The sequence below is a fragment of the Malus sylvestris genome, chromosome 6 (assembly GCF_916048215.2).
Source record: "Malus sylvestris chromosome 6, drMalSylv7.2, whole genome shotgun sequence".
Lineage (NCBI taxonomy): Eukaryota > Viridiplantae > Streptophyta > Magnoliopsida > Rosales > Rosaceae > Malus > Malus sylvestris.
This window is the reverse complement of record NC_062265.1, coordinates 11,793,286-11,820,348: the sequence shown is the minus strand read 5'-3', so window position 1 is coordinate 11,820,348 and position 27,063 is coordinate 11,793,286.

Sequence of the window (27,063 nt, the reverse complement as noted above, 5' to 3'; positions counted from 1 at the left end):
TATATATATATATGATATATTAATTTTGGAAATGAAAAGAAAATTTCTTCGTTAAAGTTATGACTTTAAACATTATATGAAGATAGAATGTATATGGGAGACATAGTCTATATACATGGGATGGAAATCTATATTGATAGATTTCAATATATAATTTGATTATATTAATCCCTAATAATAGACAAAAGTTGCTAGGAAGTTTCTCATATGATGATAAACTTCAATTAGAAGGATGACTCTAGTGTGACTAGCAAGTTGCCCTTCTCAAAGGGAACGTACCCTTTGACTCCCAAAGAAATAATGCGTAAATAGAATCCTTTATGCATACGCATAAAGGTGATTTATGTATTTCATATTGTATGAAAAACATTGATATGAGTTGTACCTAGAACGGTACAAGACGATATCAGTGCAAGCCCAGGATCAGAACCATGACAACTGTCAAGTGAGTCCTTAAGTATTTAAGAAATATTAAAGGATAAATTCCTCAAAGATCGAGGAAGAATTAGAGTAACGTAATGGAAGCGTAAATGTATTAGATTATGAATCTAATCCATCATTGGATGTTTCTTCATTATGAATGAAGAGATAAACATATATCTCTTTATTATGACTAAAGAGATATTTGGATGGAAACATTAAAGTAATGACTTTAGTGTGTTCCATTATGAATGCAAAATATATTGCCATATAGAAGTTTGCAACAATGTTGTTTGGATGGGAAAGTTCATTTAGTGAACTCTCTATTCGGTTCCAACCAGAAAGTGTATCTAGTGTACTGACATTATGACACTAATGGGGCGATAGCTCAAGCCTGGGAATCAAGGTCTCATCAAAGTCCGAACTCAAATGAGAGACTGAACCACATGATTGAGAATCATGTATAATGGTGACGTCGTTATTCTCAAGGTTGCTTCTATGGATAACATATAGATATCCATTGCCTAGGCCTACTATTCAGCCATTTATGAAATGACTACATAAGAGGTATCATCACTGATGACCAAGCTGATTGGCTCTAGTGCAAGTGGGAGATTGTTGGAAATGTGCCCTAAAACCAATCATATGATGATACTTTACAGACATTTCGCATGTTAAACTAATCTAGTTTAACTATAAAGGGCAAAGATTATTGTTTGAGCCGTCTCATATAAATGTTATATGCTTAAACGATAAAGTCCAAGGAATATGTGATTGGAAGAATGTAATCTAATGAAGTTAGATTCATGAGACCATTCTTTCGTAGACACATCCTAAATGTTCCTGATCATAGGATTGCCAATTGGGCATTGACAGTCCGTCAAGATCGGTACGTGCTATGTCTTCTCTCAGGGAGAGTGACTAGTCTCGAGTCATTGGTGTGTGTGACATCAAGACAAGTACGTAGGTGCTCAGTAGAGAATGAGTTCACTGAACGTGATCAACGAAGAGTTCTCATACTCATGTCACATGAGAACTCATGTTTGGGATAATGCAAATTAGTCCTTTGACCTGAGGCATCACAGTTGTCTTGTGGTTAAGTCCTTGATCTTTGATTATGTCAAAGTCACCCCATCGGGGTGTCCACGGCATCGTTGGGGTTAAGCCACTTAGCCATGGAGGCAAGTGAATGCGCAACAAGGGATCTCTAACCTTCAAACTGTTTGAGGGAGAATACTCTATGATATGATTTAGAATCTCTGGCCAGAGTATGAATGAGATTTAGAAAAGTCGTTCTAAATCACATTCAAGGAAATCATATAAGCACACGAATCACATTGGATAGTAGACATGAATAAATAAACTATCAAACCAAACAATGTGGTCAGGAGTATTAGATTAGAGAAAGACCGTATTGCATTTGTAATCCCAAACTGAATAGGTTTTCTCTACCTCTTCTGATTAGCTTGGGTAACCATGATATGCTGCAAGGTGTCACTCATGGTTTGTGGAAGCCCTAAACGTGTGTAATCACTAAAGGGAGAATTGAAAGTAAGTTTCAATTCACAATCGATATAAAATGGTTTTAATCGCCCACTGCCTCGCTAAAATGAACCTAATGGATCGCACACCGTGTAAGGTGGAGATTGAAGAAACAATGGAGATGAGTAAGAATGATTAAATGGTTTAATCATTTATTTATGGCAAGGATTAATTAATATGTTAATTAATCAAACGAATAAGTTCGTTAAAGACCTCAGGATAGGTTTTGGACCTTAAGGCCCAATGGGCTTCGAACGTCAAGCCCATTGACTTAAGTTGTATGACAACTTAATGAATAATGATTCACTAAGACCCAAAAGCCCAAACAACACCCCATGGCCGGCCATTTAGAGGAATGGTAGTGAACTTGCTTTAATTACAAGTTTGCCACTCAAATGAATAAAGGTATAAATATGACTTTATAGCCTTTTATTCATTAGGGTTTCTTTTAGAGAAAATTGGTGAGAACTTGTCTCTCCATTTTCTCTCTAGGAGGCCGGCCCCTTGGGGGGTGCATCTTGCAATCCCACTACTCCAAGGTCACTCATTTCTTCTCCAATCTCTCCTTGGTGAAGAGACTTAGAGGTTCTCAATTTTGGGAACTTGGAGAAACCTATTCTTCCATCCAAATCCATAGATTTAAGATGCAAGGAATGAAGGCCCTCTCTTTGGGTGATTAGCCTTTGCTTATGCAAAGAGGAATCTACAAAGGTATAAATTTCAACTCACTATGTTTTGAGTTGAGTTTTGATTCACCAATCTACTAGGCTTTGAATTTCATGGTTAAAGTTTTGTTTTTAAGTGCATGCAAGCATGATTCCGCCTTTAATTGTTAATTGCATGCTTATTGATGTTGCTTAAATGAACTTGTTTTCACAAAATAATCCTTCATTATTGCTAGTAGATGGATTTTATTCCTTCGTAATTCTTTTATCTTTTGCCTCTGCATCGCACTTTTGGTTACGTCATGCTCACGTGACGGCCAGCACGCATTGATTATAGGATTGGGGTGTGTCAGTTTGGTATGAGAGCATAGGTTTGCAGTCCTGTATAAATTGTTAATGCTCTAATAATCTTTTGGTGTCTTCTGTCAGAACTATGCCGCCTCGTAGGGAATCACGTCTTGCTTTTGAGCCTAATTTCCTTGATATAACTCAATTAGGGGAAGCGATGACCCATGCCTTTCAGAATGCAATCCGTCCTCCTCCTCCTCCTCAGAGAACACCTCTAGAGACTATATACAATCTGAAATTAGACCGCTTCATGGGTAATGAGGGTCATGAAGGGGCAAAAAAGTGGTTAGACCATATTGAGAAGACCTTTCAGGTGATGTAGAGTCAATGGAATCTTCCTGCTAGTAGATGGGTCGAGACCACTACTTGGTTTTTAGGACGAAAGCCAACAGCTTGATGGGTAAATCAAACTTAGTTTATGTCCCCTGAAGCGGCAACTGATTGGGAAGTATTCAAAGAGAATTTTAAGAAAAGATTTGTTTCTCCGGAGTACATTGATCGTAAGAAGCAGGAGTTCACTCAATTGAAGCAAAAGAATATGTCGGCGCATGAGTATTACAGGAAGTTTACAGACTTATCCTGCTATGATCCTGATATAGCTGGTAATCAGGTAGAGATGTTTCATTGTTTTAAGTTGGGGACTAAGAGGAAATGGCGGACGTTTGCTAGTGCGATTCCTTGCACCACTTACCATGAGTTTTCTGAGATTTTGGTTCGGATGGAGGATTCCGACAACCTTCCTAGTAATAGTGAGGAAGATGAAGATAAGAATGATAATCAGAAGAAAGATGATAGGGGTAAAGGTATCTCCACTCAGGGACCCCGTAAGACACAGAATTTCAAGAGAAGTGGAGCGAGCTCGAGTTCTTCCAGCAGAGGATTTAGTGTCACAGGCCCGAGGAGAGGTGGAAGATTTACTGGTGGACCCAAGTTTCAGAGGCAGAGAGACATTAGTGGTGTTGGTGGTTCAGGTGTTCCGTTGTGCCGCCGTTGTAATTTCAGACATCATGGAGAGTGTAGGAGAAGTGGTGGTGGTTGCTACATGATGCGAAAATTAACTTAACACACAAATTTAACCCTCTTTTGACAACTGTAGTATAAGTATAAGTAGGGATCGTTCTGGACCGAGGACTAGGAGGGCTTGCTAATTGAAGGAAAATTTTTGTCCTAGCTAAGAACAAGTATGAACACTTGAATACACATGCAAGCTATTAACACTTTAAAGTAGGCATGCATCCAAAAACAATTCATAAAACCCATGACTTTCAAAGCCTAGTATATGGTGAACCAAAATAAACTCTTTAACAACATTAAAGAGAAGTAAAGATTTAGTGATTCTTTACCCTTGAAGCTCATCCTTGATTACACAAGGGATTCACCCAAGTGGAGGGCCTTCAAGTCACCTCCAAGCTCCTTGAATCCTCCTTGTGTTTTCCTCCCTTTAGTGCTCCTTTGATTATTTGAGGAAAAAGGATTTGTTCTCCAAAACACCAAAAGCTTGATGTCTCTAAGTCTCTTCACCAAGGTTGTATCTTGTGAAGATGATATGGATGACTAAGGGAAGAAGAGATTGCTAGATGTCCCTCCCCTTAGTGGCCGGCCTCCTTAGAAGAAAATGGAGAAAATGTTTCACCCAATTTCAACAAGAAGAACCCTAATTAGAAAATAGCTATAAAGTTGTATTTATAACCTTTTCTTTGGTGAGTGGCAAACTTGTAATTAAGCAAACTTTGCCCATCCACCCTAATGGCCGGCCATCCTTTGTTATTGGGCTAATTTGCCCATTTTGTTTTAGTTGTCATACAACTTAAACATAATGGGTCTTGTGGACCAAAACGCTTTTGGGCCCCGAAACCCAAAACCAACATATAAGCCCAATACGAACCTTTCGTATAATTAATTAACTAATTAATTAATCTTGACCATTCTTCAATTAAACCATTTAATTGCTTATGCATCTCATTTAATTTCTTCACATACATCCTTACTCGGTGTACGATCCATTAGGTTCTATTTAGCGAGGCAGTGGGCGATGTTACTCTTAACGATCGATTGTGAATTGAAACCACATTTCAATTCTCCCTTTTTGTTGATTAGTGTTTGCTAACCATTAGGGCTTCCACAAACCATGAGTGACGCCTAGCAGCATATCATGATTACCCAAGCTAAGTAGAATTGGTTGGAGAACCTATCCAGTTACAACTACAATGCAATACGATCCTTCTCTAATACAATACTCTTAATCATATTGTTTAAGTGATAGTTTGTTTCATGTCTACTATCCAATGTGATACTTTCCTATATGATTCCCTTAAATATGATTTGGAACAAACTTCCTAAGTCATATTCATTTGCTTTGGCCAAAGACTTTAGAATCATATCTTAGAGTATTCTCCCTCCACCATGGAAGGTTAGAGATCCCTTGTTGTGCATTCATATGCCTACATGACTAGATAGCTTGACCCCAACAATGCCGTGGACACTCCAAAGGAATGCCGTTGACAGGATCAAAGATCAAGGACCTAATCATTAGACATCGATGATGCCTCAGGTCAAAGGACTACTTTGCATATTGCAACCTTAGAGTTCATACATGACATGTATGTTCGAACTCTCTTTTGATCGTCGTTCAGTGAACTCGAGTACTCTTTCGAGCACCTATGTGTTTGTCTTAGTGTCCAACACCAAATGACTTGAGACTAGTTATACTCACGATTGAGTCAACATAACACATACTAGCCTTAGCGGATTGTCAATGCCCAATTAGCAATCCTATGGCTAGGAACGTTTTAGGAATGAACATAAGAGAAAGGTCTCGATAATCTAACTCATTAGATCACTTATCTCTTAGAACAAATACATTCCTTGGATTCCCTTATTGCTTAAACACATGATACAATAAATAGTGATTAACAATAAGATTTGCCCTTCATTAAACATATAAAAGTTTAATACAATAAGTATTCCAAAAAGCTATTACATCAAATGAGTGGCTTTGTGGGCATACTTCCAACAATCTCCCACTTGCACTCAAAGCCACCATCCCATGTATCTAATACCCATCTTTTCCATATGACGGTCAAGCTGGATTTGAGACATTGGCTTTGTCAGTGGATCTGCTACGTTATCGGCTGAAGCAACTTTGAGGATGTTGATTTTCCCCTCGGCAGCATATCTTCTAATGATATTGAAGCGTCTGTCAATATGCTTGTTCTTTTGATGTGCCCTGGGTTCCTTGGCTTGAGCTATCGCCCCACTATTATCACAGTACAAAGTTACTGGTGATGTAATGGTTGGAACCACCCCAAGTTCAGTGATGAACTTCTTCATCCAGAACGCTTCTTTGCCGGCTTCAGCTGCAGCGACATATTCAGCCTCTGTCGTGGAATCAGCAATTACACTTTGCTTCTTGCTTTTCCAACTGACAGCCCCACCATTCAGAGTGAATACATATCCGGAGTTGGAACTTCTATCATCGACGTCAGATTGGAAATCTGCGTCTGTATAGCCTTCCACTCGCAACTCTGATGCTCCTCCATACACGAGGAACATGTCCTTAGTTCTTCTTAAGTACTTAAGGACCGTCTTGACAGCTCCCCAGTGTTCTGATCCTGGGTTAGATTGATATCGACTAGTAATGCTCACAGCATATGCAATATCTGGCCTTGTGCATATCATGGCATACATGAGACTTCCTATGGCTGAAGCATAAGGAATACAACTCATTTGCCGTATCTCTTCAGGAGTTTTAGGTTCCATGGATTTAGAAAGGTGAATTCCATGTCCAACAGGAAGAAAACCTTTCTTAGATTGTTCCATCTGGAACCTACTTAGCACCTTATCAATGTACAAAGATTGGGATAATCCAATTAATTTTCTGGATCTATCACGATAGAGCTTTATCCCAAGTACATAAGATGCATCTCCCAAAACTTTCATGTGGAAGGTTTTGGACAACCACACTTTTACAGAAGAAAGTACTGCAGTGTCATTCCCGAATAGTAATATGTCATCTACATATAACACTAGGAATACAACTGCATCCCCAACGACCTTTTGATAAACACAATTGTCGTCTTCGTTTTGAGTAAAACCAAACGTTTTTATCTCATTGTCGAAACGAATGTTCCAGCTCCTGGAGGCTTGCTTAAGTCCATAAATGGACCTTTGAAGCTTGCATACCTTAGTCTTTTCAGACTTGGACACGAAACCCTCGGGTTGAGTCATATAGAGCTCTTCCTCTAGGTAGCCGTTCAGAAAGGCCGTCTTCACGTCCATTTGCCATATCTCATAATCATGGTACGCAGCTATCGCAAGAAAAATCCGAATGGACTTAATCATGGCTACAGGAGAGAAAGTTTCTTCATAGTCAATCCCTTCTCCTTGCCTGTAACCCTTGGCTACTAGTCTAGCCTTATAAGTCTCCACGTTCCCATCAACGCCTATCTTCCTCTTGAAGACCCATTTGTTTCCAACAGGTACAATACCTTCTGGAGGGTCTACAAGAGTCCAGACCTGATTTTGATACATGGAATCCATCTCGGATTTCATGGCCTCTTGCCATCTCTTTGAATCAATGTCGGACATTGCTTCAGTGTAGTCTCTAGGGTCCTCCTTTGTTTCATTGTCACCTAGAAGGTACAATTCATCAAAGTCATTGTCTAAGCCATACCTCTTAGGTGGCTTACTAACCCGTTCAGATCTACGTGGAGCTAGGGGTTCAGGAACAGGGTTGTCAACTTGTCGAGTGCTTGTTTGTGGTTCATCATTAATCTCATTAATTTCTTTCAATTCTATCTTGCTAGTTCCTTTAAGAACGAATTCATCTTCCATGAATATAGCAGTTCTGGCGACAAAGACTTTCTGGTCGTCAGGGTGATAGAATTCGTATCCATAAGTCTGTTTAGGATACCCCACAAAATAGCATTTAACGGATCTCGCTTCAAGCTTTCCAGCATCTTGTTTCTTAACATATGCTGGACAACCCCAAATCTTAAGATGTTTAAGACTTGGCTTCTTCCCATACCATATATCATATAGTGTTTGTGGAACAGATTTAGAGGGCACTGCATTTAGCAAATAAGCTGCTGTATGTAGTGCATATCCCCAGAATGATATTGGTAGATCAGCGGAACTCATCATAGAACGAACCATGTTCATCAAGGTTCGATTTCTCCTCTCAAAAACTCCGTTATGTTGAGGAGTTCCTGGTGGAGTCCACTGTGATACAATTCCACACTCTTTGAGATAATCTAGGAACTCGTTACTCAGATATTCACCGCCTCGATCCGATCTTAGGGTCTTTATCTGTTTCCCAGTTTGCTTCTCAACTTCATTCTTGAATTCTTTGAACCTTTCAAAGGATTCTGACTTGTACTTCATAAGATACACATAGCCAAACCGAGAGTGATCGTCGGTGAATGTGATATAGTAGGAGAAGCCTCCTCTCGACGTAGTAGACATAGGTCCACAAACGTCAGTGTGGATTAACCCTAGAATTTCAGTGGCACGCTCTCCTTTTCCGGTAAATAGAGATTTGGTCATTTTCCCTTTCAAGCAACATTCACAAGTACCCATCCGGTCATTACCTAATGGGCAGATATATCCGTCTTTCGACATCTTGCGAATCTTATCAAGGTTCACATGTCCAAGTTTAAGATGCCACATCTTTTCTTGGTTAACTTCTTCTCTAGCCCTTTTGGGTTTTGAGGTATTCCCGCTTTCAATACAGTGCGTCCCACTATTCGTCTCTAGGTGAAAAAGTCCCTCTATCATATTACCTTGAGAGATAATACGACCGTTCAAGTATAAAGTGCAACTCATTTTGTCAAACAATACTGAGTGCCCATCTCGTAAAAGCTTAGAGATAGAAATCAAATTCTTTATACATGAAGGAAAATATAAACAATTTTTAAGTTCCAGGACTTCCCCAGAGGGTAGGTTAAGCATGTAGGTGCCTATTGCTTTTGCAGAGATTTTAGTGCCGTTCCCAACTCGCACAACCATCTCCCCATTGCGCAGTGACCTGCTCCCTGCTAGTCCCTGCAACGTATTGCAAATATGTTGACTAGCGCCTGAATCAAATATCCAGGAATTGGAGCTCACTGTAAAAGCACTCTCTATGACAGAAATAGTCTCTTCAAAAGTTCGTGTCATAAGGCTCGCAATGTGCACCCTGTATTTCTTCTTCCAACGTTCATCCTTTCCACAATGAAAGCATGTTCCTTTGGATTTCTTTGCCTTCTTCTTATGCAACCTTTTCCTTGTGTTTGCATTCTCACTCCCACTGTCCCTTTTGAAACCTTTTTCAAATTTACAGCACATGTCAATCATCTCTTTCAAAGAATGATCGAATCTATTCACTTTATAGTTTACAATAAACTTAGTGAAATCATCCGAGAGAGATGCAAGGAAAAAGTCTTGGGCCATTTTCCCATCGATGGAAGTTCCTAAACTTTTAAGATCTTTAAATATCTTTTCCATCTTTTGTCCATGTTTATGGACCGATGCCCCCTTTGCCATCTTGGCATTCATTAGACTACAAACATTTGAGAATCGTACATTACTAGTCTCAATGTCATGCATCTTATGCAAACTTTCAACCATGGCACAAGAAGTGTTCATGTGCTTATGTAGCTTCATAAGCTCCTCACTAAGTGAAGTGAGGATTAAGCATTTGGCTTGTAAGTCATCCTCATAGTGTCTAACATAATTTTGACACTCCTCCTTTGAAGCTAGTTTCGTAGGAGGTACATGAGGAGGGGATTGCTTAAGCACATACAATATGTCTTTCACCTTTGAGACATTCTCAATATGGCGATACCAAGCAAGGAAACGTTGGCCCTTAAGGCCCCTTTTGTCAAGTATAATGGTGGGTATAATTTTAGGCATGTCGTTCACTACATAACATAACAGAAATCGTATTAGATTGTTTGTTTAAAAACTATTTGATTGGGTCTTTGAATCAAATAGTACCACCCACTATTTTTGGCAAATTCCACATCCCTCAATAGAATTCGAGAGTTATATTGAACTCTTAGCGGGTTATGGGAGACTCACCATTACCAAGCCCACCTCAGAATTATATCATGTTGGTTAGCAAAAATAATGATGAGAGAATAACGCATTATTCATTTACAACTCTTGTAATTACCCATCTTGTTTGGCCTCTAGAGAATGATTACCTCAGAATTATATCATGTTGGCACCATTGCACTTAGTTAAGTCATTCCCACCATGCTTAGTTTATGTAGAGGTTCAAGCACAACCTCAGAATTATATCATGTTGGTCATACTCGTTGTCTACACTCACCTCATCATATGTTTATGGGTTCCTCCTGGATGTAAGAACATACTTTGTACTTCCCCATTATAGGGTGAAGCCGGTGCATGAGTCACAAACGATTGGATCCCACCACGGTGGAAGGCCTACGAAGAGATGTTCAAAGCATCTCTCGCTTATCAACTTAATATTCGTTTTGAGGGAGTAGTTTTGGGCTACATCAAAACATTTTAATCACATTAAAAGAACTTGGGCCTATCACAACCATTGGTCCAAGTTAATATGAATTAGTAGTTTATAATACTCCCACTATTTCGAAGAAACAAGCGAGACTATATAGAACTACTAACGAATGCATTGCATCCTCATATGGACTATATAGTCATACTAGGTTTTAGGATGATTATGAACCGTTTGATTTGATCCAACACGAGCCTTGTGTTGGACCTTGGGTTTAAGGTAGATAGTTGTTGATTTTAGTTACGCGTTTAATCCAATTAAACCGTTATTTCCTATTGGGCGTTGGACCCAACTATTCCATTTTGCATACATATAAACAAAAAGGAATACATGAAATAATAATAAGGGCTTATGCCCTTTTACAGCACAAATCAAATGATGGACTTATGTCCATTTACAACAACTTGAATTAATCAAATTACATTCAAATCTACACTACCAAAACCCAAACATTCAAAATGCATATCGGCCAATCACATAGCTCAATTATCGAGGCCTTTGGTTCATAATCACCCTTTTCTCAATTAATCACATTAACTAAGAAAGCAACTTAAACAATTGGTTTTTGGATCCATAGAATTGATCTAAATGGAACTAAATGAAATGAAAATCCAATTCTCATTAAAGAGACAAAACAATTTTGTTCTCATTTTATTTGGGCCAAAAGGAAACTATGACCACAACAATTGGGCCATAATGCAAATACAAAAACTTTTGGGGTCACTTTGTATAAACACAATAGTCCACAACTTCATGTAAATACAACTAGATCCCAAAATTTTAATAATGTAAAAACATCATTAAAGGATCAAAACAATTTGTCCTTTAGAGTTTTAGGGCCTAAACGTAAAAACGTAAACTTTTGGGCCAAAATGCAAAAAACACAAAAGTATCAAAACTTTATGTTAATTGCACAAAAGGCCCCAAAAGGACCCCCACTAGGGGTGGCCGGCCATTTGGAGTGAACAAGTGATAAGTCTCATTTTGCATGCATTTATATCTTCCTTATTTGGCATCTTTGTGATGTTTTTGGATTAAACTAGTTGCATTTTACATTATTTGGTGTTAGTGTGCAGCCAAGTGTGTATTTGGATCAATGGGAAGGTAAATGAAGTAAAAATATTCCTTTTGATAGCTGAGCATTATTCCAAACGTGGAGAGGATTCTAGGGAGTTAATTTGAAGTCCAAATGAAGAATCTAGGAAACATTTGGCTGCTGGAATTTCAGGAAAGGATGTGGAAGTGTTAAGTGGTGAAATTCGACCATATTGGGTGATTCTAAACAAGGCAAAAACATTGAAGTCTGATTATGTGGTTCTAACACCAAAACATGCATTCACATGCATGTTCACAACCTGGCCGTGCATTCCATTACCTTTCCAGCTCCCTTTTGCACCAAAAACATCCACTCCCATTAATTAAACCATTCAGCCACTTCTACACCAACATCACACACCATGCCGTGCTTTGTCAGCCCTTGTTCCAGCTTGGTACAACCAATTCCAGGTTGTCCACTCCCTAGTTGCAGACATTGCACATGCATCTTCAATTAAATAAACCACACACATGCATATTATCTTTGTGCCGTGCATCCACCATCCCAGAAATCCACCGATTCCAGCTCACATATGCATTTTCCAGCTCCATTCTTTATGTTGGCAGCCACATTCCCCTCCTAATAAAACTATGCAAAAAGCACTTATTTTGGGGGATTCAGTTTTCGATCATTCACACACATAGCTGCTCCATTTTTCTGTCCATTTTCTCTCCCATTTTACAGAAAACCATTCAATCATAGCCGATCCACTTCATTTACAACACACTTGGAGAACCAACACGGAAGGCAACTCTTAAGGGATTTCAACATCAGTTTTGCTTCAAGGGTTCCTTCTCCTTAATTCTATGTTCACTCATGTTGTATATTTTTATGTCAAACATTCTGTAAACATGAAGTGTAACTAATCTCTTTCTAGGGATTCGATGTAGCCTAGCAAGATTGCCATGTAGTTAATTCAGAATGCTCAGTTGATCCATTTAATTCTTGTTTCATTCTCTGATTTAATTGTGACTTTGTATGTTGATTTTAATGCTGATCACCATTTGAATTAACCACAAGTTGTATAGCCAATATTAAAAGCACACATCATGCATAATCTTGGTAGATATGGGAATGATTGAAGGAGATGTTTTGCAAACATCCTGCCGAGTGTTTCCTTTGGTTTTATGAAAGTTTCTTATGCATGACACATTCTTAATTAGGAACCAAAGTTGCACATCACAATTAGGTTCATGATTAGGAACATTTGATCAAATCTACACATCATATAGTTGATCAAATCTAAGTGAAACAAACTCAAGAATTAGGTAGATTGCTGAGCATAAACTGACTTAACAAGCATGGAATTGGTTTAGCTATGGTGAAACCGAATCCCTAGCTTCATCTACATTGGTGTTATCCTATTTTATTACTTGTTGATTCATTTACTTGTATTCATTTCATTCTTGTGTGTTTTCAAGTTACAACAACAAATCTGTCTAAGTTGGTTAGTTCTACTCATTTCTTATAGTTCTTGCAAAACAAGTAATTGTAAAGGTCCAATTAGTCCCTGTGGATTCGACACCCTTGCTTATGCCATTATACTAAACATATTTTAGTATGAGGAAGGAACAAAACATCAACAACAAGTGAAAAATTTAAATTTTTGAAAAAGTTTTTGCAAGTTGATTAAAGTACTTAAGCAAGTGGATTAGTTGGTGAAGAAAGTCTTTGCAAACTTTAAAGACTTGTAAGAAAATGTAAGAAAATGTTTTGTAAACATTAATGACATTTTCCTTTCTTCACCCTTAAGTTATAATACAAAATTAATAAACCAAAACTTTATGAAAAACATAAAACCTTTAAATCAAAACTTCAAAACTTTTTGTTCTTGGCAAGAACTTCAAGAACATGAAGAACAAACATGAAAAACTCATAATAGCTCCATGGATGTTTTCATTCACCAAAACTCAATTTTTCACCACTCAAAAGAGGGCTAATATCCTAGGGTACTTAGGGGTTCCAAAAGTCACCTTAAAACCATTTTAACAAGACAAACATGAACCCAAAAAGTCACCCTAAGGATTTGGCCGAATTTCCCAAAACTCATGGCACCAAATTTTAGTTCCAATATTCATGCTTAAATGAAATACATCTACAACATTTGAGATGCTAAATTTTCTAGCAAAATTTATATATTCAAAAGCAAGAACAAAGCTTGTAACATTTACAACATTTAAATCACAAAATATGAACATCACAAAACCCAAAAGGATTCACCATACACTAGGCCTAGGCTCTGATACCACTTGAAGGAAAAATTTTGTCCTAGCTAAGAACAAGTATGAACATTTGAATACACATGCAAGCTATTAACACTTTAAAGTAGGCATGCATCCAAAAACAATTCATAAAACCCATGACTTTCAAAGCCTAGTATATGGTGAACCAAAATAAACTCTTTAACAACATTAAAGAGAAGTAAAGATTTAGTGATTCTTTACCCTTGAAGCTCATCCTTGATTACACAAGGGATTCACCCAAGTGGAGGGCCTTCAAGTCACCTCCAAGCTCCTTGAATCCTCCTTGTGTTTTCCTCTCTTTAGTGCTCCTTTGATGATTTGAGGAAAAAGGATTTGTTCTCCAAAACACCAAAAGCTTGATGTCTCTAAGTCTCTTCACCAAGGTTGTATCTTGTGAAGATGATATGGATGACTAAGGGAAGAAGAGATTGCTAGATGTCCCTCCCCTTAGTGGCCGGCCTCCTTAGAAGAAAATGGAGAAAATGTTTCACCCAATTTCAACAAGAAGAACCCTAATTAGAAAATAGCTATAAAGTTGTATTTATAACCTTTTCTTTGGTGAGTGGCAAACTTGTAATTAAGCAAACTTTGCCCATCCACCCTAATGGCCGGCCATCCTTTGTTATTGGGCTAATTTGCCCATTTTGTTTTAGTTGTCATACAACTTAAACATAATGGGCCTTGTGGACCAAAACGCTTTTGGACCCCGAAACCCAAAACCAACATATAAGCCCAATACGAACCTTTCGTATAATTAATTAACTAATTAATTAATCTTGACCATTCTTCAATTAAACCATTTAATTGCTTATCCATCTCATTTAATTTCTTCACATACATCCTTACTCGGTGTACGATCCATTAGGTTCTATTTAGCGAGGCAGTGGGCGATGTTACTCTTAACGATCGATTGTGAATTGAAACCACATTTCAATTCTCCCTTTTTGTTGATTAGTGTTTGCTAACCATTAGGGCTTCCACAAACCATGAGTGACGCCTAGCAGCATATCATGATTACCCAAGCTAAGTAGAATTGGTTGGAGAACCTATCCAGTTACAACTACAATGCAATACGATCCTTCTCTAATACAATACTCTTAATCACATTGTTTAAGTGATAGTTTGTTTCATGTCTACTATCCAATGTGATACTTTCCTATATGATTCCCTTGAATATGATTTGGAACAAACTTCCTAAGTCATATTCATTTGCTTTGGCCAAAGACTTTAGAATCATATCTTAGAGTATTCTCCCTCCACCATGGAAGGTTAGAGATCCCTTGTTGTGCACTCATATGCCTACATGACTAGATAGCTTGACCCCAACAATGCCGTGGACACTCCAAAGGAATGCCGTTGACAGGATCAAAGATCAAGGACCTAATCATTAGACATCGATGATGCCTCAGGTCAAAGGACTACTTTGCATATTGCAACCTTAGAGTTCATACATGACATGTATGTTCGAACTCTCTTTTGATCGTCGTTCAGTGAACTCGAGTACTCTTTCGAGCACCTATGTGTTTGTCTTAGTGTCCAACACCAAATGACTTAAGACTAGTTATACTCACGATTGAGTCAACATAACACATACTAGCCTTAGCGGATTGTCAATGCCCAATTAGCAATCCTATGGCTAGGAACGTTTTAGGAATGAACATAAGAGAAAGGTCTCGATAATCTAACTCATTAGATCACTTATCTCTTAGAACAAATACATTCCTTGGATTCCCTTATTGCTTAAACACATGATACAATAAATAGTGATTAACAATAAGATTTGCCCTTCATTAAACATATAAAAGTTTAATACAATAAGTATTCCAAAAAGCTATTACATCAAATGAGTGGCTTTGTGGGCATACTTCCAACACTAATAACCTCTAAACTAACTCAAAAACATAAAACTAAACTTAAAAATACTTAACAAGACTCACAAGACTCAAAGCAAACTTAAAATACTCAAAACAGCTTAAGACAACTAAATAAACTTAAACTAGACACTAAGAATGACTTTGGATGAAAATTCACTTTTACTTGAATCAAAACATTTAAAAACACAAATTAAAACAGATTCTAACTAATTAGACACACTAAAGTAAAGGGGGATTGAGTTTTGGACGAAGTTGAAACAAACAAACAAGTATGAAAAACTAGACAAATTGTAAAATAAATTTGAGAAATAAGATCATGGATGGGATAACTAGAGGCTTTTTCTCCACACATGACATGTATGCAAATAACTCGATTTCTAGTTACTACTTCATTGAATTATGAACGACAATGCTCCAAATTAACCGTGACATCACTAGTTAACTCTCAGATTTTCCTTGTTTTATTGGATTGGATGACATCATTCGACAACCCAAAACATTCTTCTAAAGTTCCCTACATGACATCATAATAGAGATACTATCAAAGATCATTACGTTTAATGAAAATCATAAGCATTGACAAAGCACTTACAACTATGACATCATGTCACTCATGCTAGGAATTGAACTTAACACGATCATTTATAAGCGACCTTCACTACATGTGAATATAAGTTTGTAACGATTATGTGAAACTTCCTTATATTCTGGCAACGAATTTATGCTTGCCAATTAAGTGTCGACCCTTAATTAACAAATAGAAATAAGTTATCAATCAAATAGTTAAGCCAATTGCATTCACGATTCAAGAGTTCATAACTGGAATTTCACTAAATTATATTGCACACATAATCATGGCTTTGAAATCACCCCTAGCCAAGAGGGGTTTAGCCACTCATATTTACAACAAAACGAAAGGAAATGAATTTAAACATTAGAAACAAAAGAAAGAAAACACCTAAATGCTCCAACGATCCAAGTTGGACAACAAGCATGTCCAAGCACTTTCTTTCCCTTCCTTTGCTACGACACAAGGTGTTGGTGAGTGTTTGAAGGTTTGTTTGTATGGGGGAATGGATGTGTTTGGATGAAGGTTGTGTTGAAATGGTAGTGAATGATCTAACCAAGTATGAACTAAATTTATGTTACACACACTTCCTTTTATAGAGGAAGTGCATGGCAATGGAGGGGAACATGGAGTGGTGTAGCAATTGAGTGCAATGATGCATGAAATATGAAATGTTGGAGGGAACAAGGAATGGTGTAGCAATTGAGTGCAATGATTCAATGTAATGATGCATGAATCTGAAATGATGGAGGGAACAAGGAATGGTGTAGCAATTGAGTGCAATGATTCAATGTAATGATGCATAAAATATGAAATGATGGAGAGAACAAGGAATGGTGTAGCAATTGAGTGCAATGATTCAATGTAATGATGCATGAAATCTGAAATAATGAAGGGAACAAGGAATGGTGTAGCATTTGAGTGAAATGAGTGGTGTTTGAAATGATTCAAAGGTGAAAGTGAAGTGATGATGCAAAGCATGGGGGTAAAATGGAGTGGTGTTGCAGCTAGGGAACATGAATGATTGTGCACATCGTAGAGAAAGGAAAGGGAGGTGGAATGATGCAACAAATGAGTCAATGGAGGGAACATGGATGATGATGCACGACATAGGAATCCAAAGGGAGTGCAATGGTGGTGCACGACAATGATGGAAAGGTGAATGGTGTAATGACACCCCTTTGTGGCTAAGCTCTTTGTCCTTTTTACATTAATTCTTCTTTCTCTTTAACACATTCCTAGCCTCTTTAGTCTTCAATTTCGTCCATCCACCGTGCTCCATGCATGTGCTATTCATTCCAAGCCCAAAACTGCTCCAAAATGCACCAAAATGCATCTTATTGCTTCATAAGGCCTATGGACCAACAAACACACAAAAATAGCTTAAAATACATAATTAACTAAGAAATAACAACATAAATGCGTGAGAACAAGCTAACTCAGTCGTATAAATATGCTCCTATCAAATTCCCCCACATTTAGCTTTTGCTAGTCCTCGAGCAAAATAAAACAAACGAAACAAACAAAACACAACCTAGACCTTCCAACATTTGCCTCAAAGATTTTTAATGAAACATGACATGTTAAAAATCATCATTCCCACAGATTTTGGTCATCTTTACACTTGAGCACATACTTAATCATAGTCACCACTTACTAGTTCACAATTAACAAATTAAAACGATGTTTTGAATGTAGTAACATGCCTTAGAGAATTTGCTCAATTTCTTACAAGATACTCTTTATTTTCACACACATTTTCTGACTACACACCCTACACTAGTATATGTGAGAAGATTAATGTAAACACGAAAGACTAGGACTCACATATGTTATAACAAAGAAAGCAATTTTATGGAGTTATTAAGCCTGTTTAGATATGATCTCATGAATGGAATGCTACTACTTAGATGCGAGAACCAGTGACACCATATGCTCATACCAATTTCGAACTCCACAAATTGAAACACACAACACTCAAGATTGAAGTCAAGGGTTGTAACAAGGCTTGAGCGTAATGGCTAATAAAGGATAGGAATAACAAACGTTCTTAAAGCGATAGCAAGCAAAGCAATGAAATAGACACTTGGAATTCACTTTAGAATGCAGAATCAACTTTTAAATACAAAGGGAAGATTCATGCAACACTTAGGGCCGAATTCAATGTTTTGGACCCTTTTTTAACAAACTTTTTTCTTTTCACTCTTTTTGTTTTTTTTTTTTCTACCCGTGCCTTATTAACGACTTTGGCACACACACACACACACACACACACACACAAGAATCACTTCCCCCACACTTGCTTTCTGCATTACATTAATAAAAAAGGAGTTCATTTTAAGTCATGCTTTACTATGCTTCAAGAACAAGGGTATGGATGGTCCTAAAACTAGGCTAGGTAAGGATAGTGTGGATTAACAAAGAATATAGGCTTAACAAGGCTCAACGGGGTTAAACTTAAACACATAATGAAATAGGGGCACGGCAATTTGGCTTTGGTGGTCACTACACAACTTCATCTTGAATATGTGTTATGCAAATCAATAGCATGCTTTGAATGAAATAGGCATGAGTTCTAGCATTTGGAACTAAATGATGAAACGCCTTCTAAGTAGCAACCAAGCAAAGAATAATGAGATCATGCAACGACTTTAGAAAACAATGATGCACATATTATTAACTCTCCAAATAAACGTTTAGGCTCAAGTCTCACAAGGTTGTAGCGTTCATTTGAGTTCCTTCCTTCAAGCATGTTACAAAAACTGATTTTTCCATTATAATTGCATGTGAATTCATAAATTATAACCACAACCAAGTATACACCAAAGAGTAAATCAAATTTTCATCCATGTTTATAACTCTCTTTAACAGTCATGTAATTAAAAACCAAATCCTCATCATTGTGTTGGAAGGTACCCTAAGACACAAATAAACACACAAAAACAACTCTTTTTGGGTTTTCAAAACAATTTTTCAAATTTTTATGAGATTTTTGGATTTTTATGTCAAAACACACTAAAACACTCCAAAACAGCTTAAAAATACTTACAAATAGCAAGGAACAACACTAGAAGTAATGGGTGATAAACTCCTACGAATTTTATGCAAAAAAACTTGGTTACCCCCCCACACTTAAATCAAACATTGTCCTCAATGTTTCAAGCATAAACTCACACAAAAACAAGCAAACAAACAAACAACGAATAAACATGACAGGTATAGCAAAGTAAAAACCAGACAGAGTAGAGTTTAAGAATGCAAATCTGGTTTTGGAGATAGATGATCTTGTTGACTTTCCACAGCTTTGATCTCGAACTAGTTTGGAATTCTGAGTGAGGAATATTAGAGTTCCTTGGTTGTGCAGTCTGCATTCTTCTCTGCTTGTTTCTTCTGCACGGCAGGCAGGCATGAGTTAGAGGTGATGGTCTGTTTCTTTCTTCAATCTTTCCAAGTGCCCACCATTTGCTTTCTTTCTCCTTGTCCCTAGCTGAGGATGAATTAGCACATTGTCTCCACATCCTTCGAGGTATCATTTTCACTTCCCTTATCTATTCCCCAGGCAGATGTGGTAGACAAAGAGGAAGCATAAGATGTTGAAGATGAGTACTCGAGAGCAAGGCTAGGTAAGCAACCAAGAAGGGGTTCCAGGCAGTTGGTTCCATATCAGAAGATTGATACCAAGTGCTGGCTGATTGCTCTCTTTCTTTTTGTCCCGCAGATGAAAACAATGACAAGGAGAAGGACAGGGAGAAAGCATGATATGAGATACTCTTGCTTTCAACCTTCATGATATGAAATACTTTTGCTTTGGATGAGTTGTTTGCAGAGGTACCCCAAGGAATAAGGAACATTGAGTGACTCGAGAGGCTTCGTTAGGAAGGTATTCTCAGAGATGAAGAAAAGTTATGTATGTCTGCCTTGCAATGGAGGGTGAAGGTTGACATTTATAGGAATTAATAATCGGTACTATTCTTTCACTCTTGTCGGCAACCGTTGGATGATTTAATAGGAAACTACACGTGTCTTTTACTTCACAAGAAATCTTCGACAGATTGCCCGTAATTTCTGCAAGGCTGAGTGTGCATGTGACAGGCGCTGACACGTCTGGAAAAGCAAGTGCCTTTTCGATATCTGGAATCGGCGCTTCGACAAACTGCCCGTGATTTCCACAAAGCTGAGTATGCATGTGACAGATGCTGACACGTCTGGAAAAACAGATGCCTCTCTGATTTCTGAGCTTGCCTCTTCGAGTTCTGAGCTCGCCTCTTCGGGTTTTGAGCTCTGTCGAGTGCAGAGGTTGCATGTGACAAGTGAGGACAAATCTAGAAAAGAAGATTGGCCCGTGGTTTCTGAGCAAGCCCAGCTTTTGAGAAAGCTAGCACCTCTTCGATTTTTGAATTGGCCTCTTCGATTTCTGAGCTAGCCTCTTCGATATCTAAAATCCCGTCGAGTGCTGGTTTTTATAGAGGCATGCAGTACGTTTCAAAGCACACTTGAATTTCTACCTGTAGAAACTCCCTTCTTGCACTTCTACGATCTTGACTTGTCCAACCTCTTCTTTCTTCAACACCTTTGAAAATGTCTGGCCCCCCTGACTGTCGTTTTGACTTGAACCTTGGTGAAGAGGCAGCCATGCCTTCTCCAGACAACATACGGTGCCCATCCTTTATATCCTCTACTGGTCCTCTTACCATTGGGGATTCAGTGATGAAAAATGATGCGACAACTGTGATGGTGGCCAGGATCCTTGTCACTCCCAAAGATAACAGACTACTTGCCAAACGGTCTGATGAGTTGGCTATTAAGGATTCTCTGGCTCTTAGTGTGCAGTGCGCAGGTTTCGTGTCCAATATGGCCCAACGCCTATTTACCCGAACCCGTCAAGTTGAATCATTGGCGGCTGAAGTGATGAGTCTCAAACAGGAGATTAGAGGGCTCAAGCATGAGAATAAACAGTTGCATAGGCTTGCACATAACTATGCTACAAACATGAAGGTGAAGATTGACCAGATGCAGGAATCTGATGGTCAGATTTTACTTGATCATCAGAGGTTTGTGGGTTTGTTCCAACATCATTTGCCTTCGTCCTCTGGGCTGTACCGCGTAATGAAGCTCCAAATGATCAACCTCCGATGCATCCTCCTTCTGGGGCTCCGCCAACTGCTGAGGCTCCGTCGACTACTGAGACTTCTCCTAAGCAGCCTTTATGAAGGCTTCCTCTTGTATTTTATGCTTAATGTTCCTTTTTTTTCATGAAAATGAATGTAAAAATACCTTGCATATCTGTCAATGTTTCAAAAATAAACTCACACCAAAAACAATTAAACAAGCAATAAATAAAAATGACAATCATGGTAAAATAAAATGCAGAAAATGGAAGGTTTTTAGAAACGCAAAACTGATTGTGGAGCGATTCAAAAATCTTCCTCATTTTTGAATACATGGGTTGCCTCCCAAGAAGTGCTTGCTTTAACGTCTTCCAGCCGGACGAAACTTCCTTCTAAGCTTGGATAGGGCCCATAGCATGGAATTGATCCGTGAATGGAAGGTGATACTTGATGTGATCCGGCAATGGTTTAAATTCTAGTGTAGGTGCCTGAATCATCAAAATCAGCAAGTTAGTATAAATTAAATCGAAGTTGGAGAAGATGGCTTACTTGCTTGCTCCGACACAAACTCAATTATGAACACCACATCTTTGAAGGTTGCAGGGATATGGGATTTGGTTAGATTTGGTGTTTTGAGAGTTATGACTTGTCCCGTGTCATAAAATCCAACTTTTTTGGGATTTTTCGTCTCAAGTGTATCTTATTTGATGAATTCTAGACATTCCCCATCCACTTCTTGCTCTTGATTCTTTGGAAAAGTTTCGAAGATGCCTTTCTCACTCTCTTCTTCCTTGGATTGCTTGATCCTGCAAGGAATAAGGACATTTGGTGAAATGGGGTCAAGACGAATTGAATTTAGGCTTACCTTGGTTGTAGTGGACGACATAGAGGGCATATGGAGCTACGGCAATGGTGATTCTTCCCTTGCCGTGGCCTTGTTATTCTCCTCTTCTTCGAGCATCAGCTGTTCATCCATGTTTTGGCTTGGTTTGGATGTCTTAGGTTCACCCATAACCTCCATAGCACTTCCCAAAGTGATAGCATCATGGATTTCAAAATCTTCCTTCAAATTTGAATAGTTGAGTTGGAGAGTTCACTTTGCTCTTGAATTTGTGTCATGAACTCCATAATCTCTCCAAGTTGATTTTTCAATTCGCTCATCTCCTTAGCTTGATTGAGCATTGTTTCATTTTGATTTTGCTGCCCCTGCACCAAAGAGGTTAGTAATTGAAAAATTTTATCACTATCCGTGGACATACTTGAACTTGATTGGAATGTATAGGTGATTAAGTCTAACCTGAAAGTGGCCCAGGATAGACTAAAGAGTCTAGCAAATAGACATGCTACTGATCGAGTATATGATGTGGGTAATTTGGTATTCTTGAAATTGTCACCTTAGAGAGGTGTAGTGCGGTTTAGAAAGAAAGGCAAGCTAAGTCCTAGGTACATAGGACCTTATGAGATCACTGAAAGGATTGGTGAAGTTGCTTATAGATTGGAGTTACCTCCGGAGTTATCTAAGGTACATAATGTGTTTCATGTCTCGATGCTTCGACATTATATTTCAGATCCTTCACATGTGATTCCTCCTCAACCTTTGGAGATTAATCCGGATTTGACGTATGATGAGGAACCAATGACTATCTTGGATTCAAAAGACAAAGTTCTAAGGAATAAGACAGTGAGCTTAGTAAAAGTATTGTGGAGGAACCACTCAGTGGAAGAAGCTACGTGGGAGACGGAAGATCGAATGAGAGAGATGTATCCAAGGTTATTTTATGAATATTAATGGATTGAGTGTTGTATGAATTTCGAGGATGAAATTCTATTAGGAGGGGAGATTGTCACAGCCTGTCCCGAAATTTATTTATCATGGATATGAAATGATGGAATTGCCCTTAAAGACTATTAAGGTACGTGTGACATGTTATTCGAAAATATATACTCTCCTAAGTTCTTGGAAAATTTAATTAAGTAGATTAAATGGTATGCAAATTGTGTGGTTAGGGACGTAAAGGAATTGGATTGTGATTGTTTTGGGTGGACCGCACACACACGGGACAAGCACTTTCTCCTACCCGTGCCCTCTCTCTCTCCTCGCTCGCAGTTCTCTTCCTTTCTCCCTCTCAAACTCATACAGACGAGGACCAAAATCCCTCAAAACATCACGGATCGACGTTAAAAAGGTGAGTTCCTTCATCCTTGCAACCTCCTGAGTCGATTGGTACTAGTTTTAGAACTAGAAACCCTCGAAATCACGTGAAATCCGAACCCCAGTTTGATGTCACTGTTCATGCACACGTGAAATGTTGATTTTCAGGGAATTTGAAGCTCACAGGGAGCTTAGTGAGGTCCCAAGGAAGCTCGGAGTACTTAGTTTGAAGGTTTTGGACGTCGGGATCGTAGGGTTCGAAGTTGGCCGGTTTTCTTGGATTTTCTTCGATGAGATTTAGTATTTTTTTAGCCTTAAAGTAGTACATCGTGATTCTTCATGCTTAATGCTTCATTTTGATATAAAATGCATAAGAAATGGTTGAGAATTGACGGAGAACAAGGAGATTGAAAAATTTCCAGTTTTTCGGCGCCAGCGAAACCAGTCCGGCAATTGGAGGAAGAAGATGACGCACGTGGGGGCGCATGCCGTGTTGGAAAATTTTTCTAAAAATACCTCGACGTCCGTGACGTCAAGTAGGTCACTGTGGTATATTCATATACCCAAATTGAGCATCGTATGAAAAGTTATTACGTATTGTTGGTTGTATGCTTTAAATAACATTTTTATAGTTGTTTCGCATATAGGTGAGAACCTATCCCGAGGACAAGCGCGTTCAAGGGCGTCACGGGGGTTACGACCTTTCGACTTACCAGTGAGTGGGCAGTATTTTCTGTATTTACCTATATACTATTGCTTTTTCCCAGAAATTGAATTTAAATGAAAGTATGTTTTAAAATGCCATGCATATATATATATATATGAAATATATGAATTAGTAATTGTTGCATATATATGTTAAATGGTGCTGTAGACGCATATGTGAGTATCAGGTGAGTTATATTATTCATATGATTTATTGATGATGTGAATTGTGCTGAGAGCTCATAACCTGCACCCCTAGTGTTAGTGCTTATAATATTCATTCCGCACCACATGCTCACCTTGGATCCAAGTAGGTGCATATCGTACAGACCATTAGAGGGTTCCGACATGTCGTACAAACCATTAGAGGTGGTTCCGACTTATAGGTATCTTAGATTATTATATAGCTATTGATGAGAGAAGCATTATAGTGTATTCTTACACCATTCTTATCGTACAGACTACTTTAGGTAGTTCCGATTTATGTGCAGAGTAGTGCCGTACAGGTCACAGTGGTGACTCCGGTTGGATTGGATATTGAGCTATAGAATTGACCGTACAGGACAACTGGAGGGTCACTGGTTGATTCCTTATTTCACTTGTTATTTTGATGCATCCTTATTCTTTTATTGACGCTTACAGCATGGCATAATTTATGGTTTTGATAAAGATTGGTGATTTGAGATACGTGAAGAATTATATGCATATTATGTTATTTTCTGGGAAAGTATACATGTTTTACAGCGAGGGGTTAGAAATGTTATTAAATGAAATGTTTTTGAAAAGCTTGTTTTACTGACCCACTCAATCTTGTTTTGCACCCCTCCAGGTTCTAGTTAGCTGTGTTGGTGGCCCACAAGGATTCCCACAGTGTACTGACAGACTACATAAATGTAGGACTCACCTTCGGGTGTTGTAATTTAGTTATAGTCCTACTTGACTGCACCTAGTACTTATGCTTTGAACATATGTGTTTCACACTTAAACTCACTCTAGTATGCTAGTTGGTTATTATTGCTAGTAGATGGATTTTATTCCTTCGTAAGTCTTTTATCTTTTGCTTCCGCATCGCACTTTTGGTTACGTCACGCTCACGTGGCGGCCAGCACACCTTGATTCTAGGATCGGGGTGTGTCATATATATATATATATAATATTACATAAGATCATATATATATATATATATATAATTATACTTATATATAATTATCATAGTATTTTCAAGGGTATAAAATTATTAAATTAATATTTTCCTTATGGTGTATCGGGTTACTTACGTGTATACCTTGACTAACCCGTTATCCTAACAGGTTCTTATCGGGTGATCCAATAATGACCCGATTCATTATCGTGCTGACCCAATAACTTGTTAATTTTGTGTTGTTTCTTGTCGGATTAAGGGGTCGTGTCAGAAATTGCCAGTACACACAAACAGGTTGTTACTATTTTTTCTTAACCTCACAGCTATGTCACCCTATCATGCCCTAAATTGTCTCTCTTTCTCTTTCTCACATTTGCACCCTACATCTACTTTTCTTCACTCTTTCAAAGTTCCCCAATCCAATAATTTGGCTTTAATTAAATTTAATACTTTTTATAGCTTTTTATTTATTTATTTATTTTTTGAACAAACGATTATCTACACTAAGGGGGAGTATGGTGGGCTTAGCCTTACAATGGGCTAGCAATAATACGATTCAAATTCGCCTTCGGCGAGAATCAAATCTAAGACCTCTCACTTACAAGTGTAGAGGAATACAAGTAAACTGTAGTATTAAGTGATCATTCTTTTTAAAGCTTTACATCACACACATAATGTGTACTGCATCTAGTATTATTACTAAACCTAAATTAACATTCATATTTTCTTTTTTTCTTTTTTAAGGAAATATGACTAAACCTTCTCTGCCAAGGCCAATGGATATGAAATTACACTAATGCAATTGGCTTATTGCATTCAATATTTTTCTTTTGAAAAATTAGGATTAATGGCCCTTCTCCTAGATGAATTAGCTTGTATTTTATATATTGCAGCCTCTAGACAGCAGCTTTTAAAATTATTTTAATTCTTGTAATAAGCTCATTAATTTTAAATAATGACATTATTTATGACACACCTCGTCCCGAAGGAGGGCATGCTGGCCATCACGCACGATCCCAACGTCCAAATCATTCCAACGAAGCACTCCGAGCTTCCTTGGGACCTCACTAAGCTCACTATAAGCTTAGAATTCCCTGAAACACAACATATTACGAGTGCATGAACAGTGACCAAAAATGAAGGTTCGGGTTTCACGTGATTCCGAGGGTTTCACTTCCTAAAACTAGTACCATTCAACTTAAAATGACTCAAGGATGAAGAACCATACCTTAATAGCTTCGATCCGTGACGTTTGGGAGGTTTTGCTTGGATTTTTCCGGTGAGATTTAGTTGTTTTTGAAGCTTAAAAGTAGTATATTGTGATTCTACATGTTTGGGGCTTTATTTTGATATAAAATACGAAGAAAATGGGTGAAAAACGAAGGAGAACGAAGAGTTTCAAAACTCGCCGGAAAAACCAGTCCGGCGAGCCAAGGAGGAAGAATGTGCGCGTGGGGGGCGCGTTGACCCGTGCCACCCACGGCGCGTGGGGGCGCGTGGGACCTCCAAAAAAGTTTCTAAAAATTATGCGACGTCCGTGACGTTGAGTAGGTCGATGTGGTATATTCATATACCCAATTTGAGCATCGTATGAGAAGTTATTTTGAATTATTGGTGATGTACTTTTATTTTTGTCCTACTTGACTGCACTTAAACCTATGCTCTGAATTTATGTGTTT